Here is an 8,890-nt window from a genome sequence, read left to right on the forward strand (position 1 = left end):
ACGATGAATAACTTAAAGAAAAAGAAAAAGATAAAAAAGGAAAAAAAGGAAAAAGAAGGTTGGCCATCCTTAAAGAAAAAAAAAAGAAAAAACTCTAGAGTGTAAAGAAGAAAATTTAATTATGCAAATTTTTTTTTTTTCATCCGCTGGAAATCTGGAATTTTTTTTAAAATCAAATGGAAAAAAAAGTTCTTCGTACGTACGTTAATATCAAATTTAAAATAAAAAAACCCGAATAAACAATTAAATTCCAGATACCTGAAAACATCCAGAAAATTTTACAAAAATTTTCCACCTCTACACCTCCCCAAAAAAAAAAAATTGACTTTTATCGATCGAAATGATTTTTTTTTGTTTTTGTTTTGTTTTGAAATATTATTTACAGTATGTGTTTTTTTCTCCCCTTTCTAATACCACGAACACCAACAAAAAAAAAAAATTTTTTTTTGTCGGATGTTCATCCGCCGCCACCGCCGTTTTTTTTTTTTTTTTCAAAAGGCGGGGGGGCGAATCAAGTTCAAAATGATATATAACACTTGTAAATGCCGCCACATGCTGGTTTGTAACCTTTGAAACCTTTTTTTTTCTCTCACTCTCTCTTTTTTTTTATTGGATTCGAGATGCGTGCGTGCGTGCGTGAAAGTGCGTGTATATATATATGAAACCCACTCATTCATAACCGAAAGGAATAAAATAAAAAATTTAAAAATCCACGGAAGAAAATGATGGGAAAAAAAAAAAACGAAACAAAAATGTGCGGTGGAAATTTTTTTTTTAACACACCACTCTGGAAGGCGGTGGAAAAAAAAAGGAAAAGATGAGGTGAAAGGTGAAAGGTGAAAGTGGTGGAAATTTTTTTCTCTTCTGTCAATCTTAAATTAATAAGTTTTTTTTCTGCCTCCCCCCAAAAAAAAAAAAAAGTAAAAAAAAATTTTATTTTTTTTAAACTTTTTCTCTCTCTCCTTCATTCCCTCTTCTTCTTCCTACCTCCAAGCCACTGCCACCACCACTACCATCACACCCACTCCCACCCTCATCACCACCACCGCCCCCATTTTTTTTTCATCTACTCCATTTTTTTTCTTCTTTTTTTCCCTAAAAAACTTTCTCTTGTAATTTTTCATTTCCTCCCTTTTTTTTTTTTTTATTTTTTTTACTTTCATTTTAATATTTGAACCCAACAACATTTTTTTCCTTTTTTTATTATTATTATTATTATCAAAAAGTCTAATTGGTTTTCGCTTTTTAGACTACAAATTATCCGTTTAAATTTTTTTTTTATGTTTTTTTCCTCACGTATGCAATAATAAAAGTTTTAAAAAAAAAAAAATTCTTCTTTAATTACGTGAAGTAAATTTTTCCTTTTTTTTCCTTTTTTTCCTTTTAAAAAAAAAAAAAAAAAGGAAAACTGGGAAAATTTTGAATTTCCAGACGCTTAAATTTTGTTTTTTTTTTTAAATCATCCGCGCATTCAATTAAGAATCGTTTTTTTTTTTTCGGAAACACCGCCATTTTTATTCATTTCAGGTATACATATATATAAAAAAAAATTATTTATTTAAATTTAATCGATTCGAGTCCATCGATTTGTGTTTTAGAAAAAAAAAAGAAACGAAAAAAATTGAGCAATAATTCGATGGCGAGTGGTCGAAAACATAAAAAAAAAAATGTTTTTTTATGTTTTACGACCTATTAGATTTTGTGTTCGTCCTGGAGGGTATCGATTAATTTCTGATGGTTCAATAATTCAATAATAAATTTTTTTTCCCACTCCTTCCGCTCCCCTTTCCCTCTCCCCCGTCTCTCACTCACAATGTCTTTGACAAGAAAACAACTTTTGAAAAAAAAAATGAAATTTATTGTCTTTTTCTTTTTTCTTCTTCTCAAATTTATGTAAATATTTACAACGTTATCGAGAGAAAGAGACAGAGGGAAAGAGAGAAAGAGAGAGAAAATCGTTTGTTTGTTTTATTTGTTTACGAAAAATTTTATTCTGGTTAAAGTGTTGAACCTGAAACTTTTTTAAAAAAAAAAAAAAATGGCGTTTAACGCGTTGATTTATTTATATTAACCTTGTTTCGTCTAAAATAGGTAAAAAAAAAAAAAATTTTTTTTATCAAAAAACAACGAAAACTTATTTTTCGTATCAAATAAAAGTGACGTCGACGTCGTCGTCGACGACGACGACGACGACAAAAATTTATATATAAAAGGAGCAGGGAAATTTATCGCGCCAAACTCAATTTTTTTTTTTTTTTATAACTTTTTATTATTATTATTATTATTATTATTATTATTATTATTATTATTATTATTATTATTATTATTATTATTATTATTATTATTATTATTATTATTATTATTATTATTTCAACCAAGTCGTTTTATTATTTTTTTTTCCTTTCTTTTTTTCTTTCGTTACGAATTCTCATTCCAAAAAAAAAAAAATTCCGGAAATTCGTCGTGGCACGAGAGAGAAAGAGAGTGAAAGTAAAAAAATCCTTTTGAAAAATATTAACTAAATAAAATAAATAAATAAATAAATAACGTTCATGCATTATTCAAATAAATATTATTTTTTTATTTTTGTTGTTGTTGTTGTTGTTGTTGTCGGTTTTTTTGTTTTTTTATCGTCTGCTAGCGAAATACGAATTCGAAAAATTTGAATCGACACCAAAACAAAAAATTTTTTTTAATTCCTAATTTTAAAAAAAAGTAAAAAAATTTACACGTTGCGATGTCGACGAAATTTTTTTTTTCTCGTGTTAATAGAATAAATTTGTCTATTGCCACGACTTTTGTGCGATATTTTTAATTAAAAAAAAAAAACGAACGAACCTTGATTTGAACCATTCGTATGAATCCGATCGCATTGACCGAATTTTTTTTTTTCTCATATAGAGAGAATTATTTTTTTATTAACAGTTTCAAAAACATTTCCTGGATAAAATAATAATGATGATGATGATGATGATGATGATGATAATAATAATACAAAGACGAAAATATTTCATCCAAGCTGCGTTTTTGTTTGTTTCAATAAAAAAATAATTAATCATCGAAATTCATATTAATAAAAAAACAACATACAAATGCATACATAATTTATAAACCATAAAAATGAAAAACTGTTGCCACTTTAACAAAAAAAAAAAAAAAAAACATTTATCAATATAAATCGAATTAAAATTTAATCCGTTGATTTTGTAATTAGTGTATCGTTCGGTGGTTCCCTCATTCTTCCCTTAGCACCACCTATTTCCCCCCCTTCCCCCTTCCTCCCAAGCTGCCTCCCTTTTCATCTCGATTTAAATCTTTCCGGAAGAGGACAGATACGACGAAAAAAAAAAGAAAAAGAAGGTTCTGGAACGTTTGTGTCGTTGCAAATAACCGAAACCCACAACACAACGCAACGTTGACAGGTTTTAATTGAGCGAAACTTTTTATTTCGGAAATTTTCTTCATACTTCATTCTGACGACCTCCCCCGCCATGCCCGCACCACCACCATCACCCGCACCGCTTCCATTTTCCGCCAGCTTTCCACCCCCCACATCGACAAAAAAAAAAAATTTTTTTTATTATTTTTGATGGTTTAATCGACCGTGACCGATTCGACTTTTTGTGTTCATTTGTTATGTTACCATTAATATCGTGTCATTAGACGTTTACATTATCAACTGGTAAATATTTTATTTGAAATAGGGAGAGGGAGAAGAGGGAAAAGGGGGAAAGGAAATTTCATCGGAGTTTCAGAAATTACAAAGTTCGTGACAATACACTAGCGTACACATTTTATCGAATGGGAGGAAAGAAAAAAAAAATTAAGAAATAATGCAAATCGAATTTGTTTAAATAATAATAATAATAATAACAGTAAGCGTGTGTATGTACGTGCGTACGTGCGTGCGTGTGTGCGTTCGTGTTTTATGGAGTTTGTGTTTATTATTGTTTTTTTTTTTTTTCTTAAAAGTTCCATCGGTGAAACAATTTATTAAATTTATGGCGTATTGAAATTGTTCATGTGTGACTGAGAAAAGAAAATTATAATTATAAACGCAAAATGAAAAAGAAAGAAAGAACAAAAAAAAAAAAAAAGCATAAATAAACAATTTAAATCCACGTTTAATTTTAGATCTGAAACCGTAAAACAAAACAAAAAAAAAAAAATGTTCAGACATGGAAAGGAGAACGCGAAAGTAAAAAGAAAGAGAGAGAGAAAAAGACATTTTTTTATATTTCGTACATGTTTGGAATAGAAAATAAATTAAATTTTTTCATCATCATTATCATCATCATCATCATCATTTTTTAAAGACGAGATCAAAGTCGTGGAAGGAAAGTAAAAAAAAACGTGGTCGAATTCAAAAACCAAAAAAAAAAAAAAAAAAAAAAAAAACGGATGGATGTATGAATGAATGAATGACTGAATTGAACACCCCACGTGTTTAAAAAAAGGATCAAAAGGTTTTCCTTTTTTTTTTTTTTAAAAGAACCTCCCGCGGATTTTTTTTTTTTTTTTGAAAAATTAAATTTTTAATAAAAGTTCAAAAGGTCAACAAAAAAAATTTTTTTTTTTAAATTTTCAGATTAATGGCGGATGGAAAAAAAATGCTAAGGTTCGATTTAAGGAAATAAATAATAAGTCACGTGATGATGTTTATTTATCGATAGGGAAATTTGTCGCGAGTGTGCAAAAATTCAAATAAAAACATACTAATTGTTATTATTTTGTTATTGTTTGGAAAAAAAGGAGGGAAAGGTGTAAAGGGAGGAGGAAGAGGTGGGAAGAAAAATGTACATTTTGTTTGCACCGCCCCCTCCCTCCCACCTTCTTTTTTTTTAATTATTCTTGTTTCTTTCTCTTTAAAGAAAAAATATGAGAAAAAGGGAAAGAAAAAAAAAGTTTGAAAAACTTTTTGAGAAAAAAAAAAGAAAAAGAATTATTGACCTTTTTTTTTTATTTTACGGTGGGATGTTTCTTAATAAAAAATTTCCACCCCTAAGAAGCAAAAAAAAAAAAAAAGAAATGAATCAAGGGTTGACGTGGCATCAATAAAATAAAATAAAAAAATTTTTTTTTTTTTTATATCGTCGGATGCCTTTTGATGAAACGAGTTTTTACCGCTCGGAAAAAATTTTTTTTTTTTTCTTCTTGGGAAATTTTCACGCGATGTTTTTAACACCCTTTATGACCACCCAACTCTCCCTTACACCCCACCGCATAATAACAACCCTTATTCGCATAAATAATGAAGGGTTTATTTTTACGATTCGATTCAAGGTTTCAGGTTCGGTTTTTTTTTATTATTGAATTCAAACGGAAGCAATAAAATTCAAATTTTTTTTTATTGAAATTAAAATTGAAATTTAAAACTTGAGAAAAGCGAAGGGATGAAGAAGGGTGTGAAGGGTGGGGGGTTGTAAAAAGATTCCGCGAATCCCTCTCCCCAAAAAAAAAAAAAAGGTTTGAATTATTTATATTTATTTCATCATTTCGAAATGTTTATTACAACCTGCTGCCACTTTCACTTTAAATAACATTTTATTATTATTTTATTCTCGTGCCACTACACACAAATAATTTTCATTACAATTTATAATAAAATTATTTTTTCCGACGCCATTTTTAATTTTTTTTTTTGTTTGGTCGCCATTTTGTTTTTCATTATCAATTTTTTTTTGTTTTTTTCACGTTAATCATTTTCGATTTAAAAAAAAAAAAATCTGATAACTTTTCCATCTAAGAGTTTCTTTAGTTTTTCCTTTTTTTTTTGTTTTTCCTTCGGTTATTTTTTCCTTTGACGGGTCATTTTTCTTTTTTAGAATTTGATAGATTTTTATTTGTTTTAGTTTTTTAAATCGACTAAACTTTTTATTATCTAGTTTTTTTTCCTCTATCTTAAAGAGAGAAAAAAAAAGAAAAGAACAGGATTTTGCATTTCTCTTTTTTTTCCATTTTCTCCAAAGGAAATTTTTTTTTTTTTTTATTTGTTAAATTGAATTTTTACATTTTAAGTTGGCAAAACTTTTTTTTTCACATCGGATTTAGTTTCAATCGGTTTCGATTTTGAAAAAAAAAAAAAAAAAAAATTTATTCTACTGTTGTTTTTTTTTTGTTTTACTATTTCCTCCCCCCCTATCTCTCTCTCTCTCTCTTTCACTGTCTGTTTGTTTCTCTCTCTTTCACTGTCTGTTTGTCTCTCTCTCTCTCTCTCTTTCTATTTTAGAATTTTTTTTTTTTTATAAAAAAGATATTTTTGTAAAAATCGTTGCATACGTTTCGAGCGCTCTATTTTTAATAAAATTCATAAAAATTGTTCTCCTGTGAAAAATTTAAAAATTTTCCCAACGATTTAAAATAAAATTGATACGTTTTTGTCGTAGCAGAAGACAAAGAAAAAAAATGAAAACTCAGGTAACGAGATTTCCGATTTTATATTAAAAACTCCCCGTCAGGGAAAAACAACCCCAATTTTTTTTCCCTTTTAGTAATTTCATGACTTTCGATCCCCCAACAGCTCACAGAACAGAAATAATTGCAGTCGAGTTTTCCTTCCTTCCTTTCTTCCTTCGTAATAACAACAACAACAACCAACAACCAACGATGATGGGGGGTCAAAAAAAAAAAAAAGACTGAAATCGTGACTGTTGAAATTTTCTGTCGTTTTATATAAAATGTTTTCCAAATGTTTTTATGAGTGCTTGACACGCGGATCGTTAAATATTTCGATTAAATGTTGGTTGTTGGCGGGGGTGGTTTTCGTGTCTGCCCCCTCCCTACCTCCCCCTTTTCCCCATTTGACTGATAAGAAATAAACAAAAAAAAAATTTTTTTTTTCTAAAACTTTCTAGAACAATAATAATAATAACTTTTTTTTTTATCGTTTTCAAATTAATTATCGTAAAATAGGCGGGCGTAGGATTCGAGTCGACAAAACACGAAACGCGTTTGTTCGTTCGTTTGTTGTTTGTCCACTTTAATGTAAGGGTAGTCGGTTGTTATTATCATTATTAATATTATTTTTATTAATTATTATCTTTTCACGACCTCGAGGGTTTTTCTTTTGTTTAAATTCAATGAGAATAAAAAAAAATTTAAGAATGAAAGATATCAATCAGTCGTGGCAGGAGAAATTTAATTTTTTTTTTTTTAAAAAAAAAAAAATTTCCCTTCCGGAAATTTTGAACTTAAAGGGAATTTTCAATTATTAAATAATTTCAATATGGCCGAAAGTATTCCCGGATTTTTTTTTCTACTGCTAATTACAATAAATAAAAAAAAAAACGTTCTTACGACATTATTATTTATTACTACCATTCTTTATCGTCGTCGTCGTCGTCGTCGTCTACGTCATAATCATCATGATTATCATCATTATTATTGTTTTCGTTAAAAACGATTTTATTTTAAACACGAGTTGAAAATAATAATAATAATAATAATTAAATTCGTCGTTTTGTCATTAAAATTTTTTTTTCTTAAACGCATTGTTGTCATTTAAAAGTGTGAGCGTTAATGCAACAATATAAATACAGTTGGCAGAACGAATTTTTCGGGGCCCTAATTAATGATTTTGTTTTATTAATTGGCCCGGAACAATTTTCGTTGCCAGAAATTGAAATCGTTTACCCACCAACAACCAACTTATTCCTTTCCCTTACAAAAATAAAAAAACTAGTAATTAAATTTTTTTATTTTACTTGTATTTAAAAACGGAGAGAAAAAGTGCAATTAAACACACTCGGTGTTGTTAGATGAGCGAACAAACAATCGACAAACAACAACCACGACAACTTTGAAACCTTTATAGATGACTTGAAAAAGTCGAAGGTGACATTGCATGCATGTTACGATATTTAAATCCTTTCGAATAATAAATTTTCCTCCGAGGGAATTTTTCTCAATTACGATGATAATGATGATGATGAAAATAATAATAATAATTACATATAAATAATGATACATTACATGAAATTAATTATCGAAAAGACGAGTAGTAATAGTAGTAATAATAATAATAATAATTTTACCCGAGTGCCCGAATCAATAAACGATCGATTCACTCGCAAGCAGAAGATAATTTTTAATAATAATAATAATAGTCGACTGGAACTCTACCAGAAGAAATCACTTTTTTTTATTGTCGTAATAATAATAATAATAATTGTTTTAATAAAAAATCATCGACGTGATAAATAAAAAAAATAAAATAAAATTGAAACCTATTGAAAAATGATCGGAAACGGAAATTAAAAAAAGGTTTAATAGAGCTAGAATCCTGTGATGTCATCATCACAGTTCCCCTTCCCATCCCTCACTCCACACCCCACCTATTATTATTTTTCGAATTCATTTAATTTTTATTATTATATTATTATTTTGGATCGTTTATCTCGTATGAAATGCATGCGAGAGAATAACTAAACGTTATTCTATCGAAGTAAAAAAAATTTCGTTTGTTTGTTTGTTTGTTTGTTTGTCTGTTTGAGTTGTTTTTTTTTTTTTTTGGGTTACGTGAAAAAAATTATTTACTTTGCGTGTGTTTTCGTAAACGATTTTCTTTCGAAAAAAAAAAGAGAGAGAGAAATAACTCAAATTTTACAGAAAAATTATTTTCGTTGTAACGATCGATCGATCGATAGATCGAAAGATCGATTTCATTTGGTTTTTTAAATAAATGAAACAGTTTGTCGAAAAGGGGGATGAATATACGACAAATCATCCATCGTTAGTCGTTTAAAAAAAAAAAAAGAGAGAGAGAGAAAGAAAGAAAGAGAAAGAAACCAAATGTTTGGCCGTTGTGACTAATAATAAAATGAAATTCAAATGACGTATCTTAATTAAATAACAGACAAAATAATTAACAAGAATGAAAGATGAGTTTCAA

The sequence above is a fragment of the Pediculus humanus genome, genomic scaffold (assembly GCF_000006295.1).
Source record: "Pediculus humanus corporis 1103172108295 genomic scaffold, whole genome shotgun sequence".
Lineage (NCBI taxonomy): Eukaryota > Metazoa > Arthropoda > Insecta > Psocodea > Pediculidae > Pediculus > Pediculus humanus.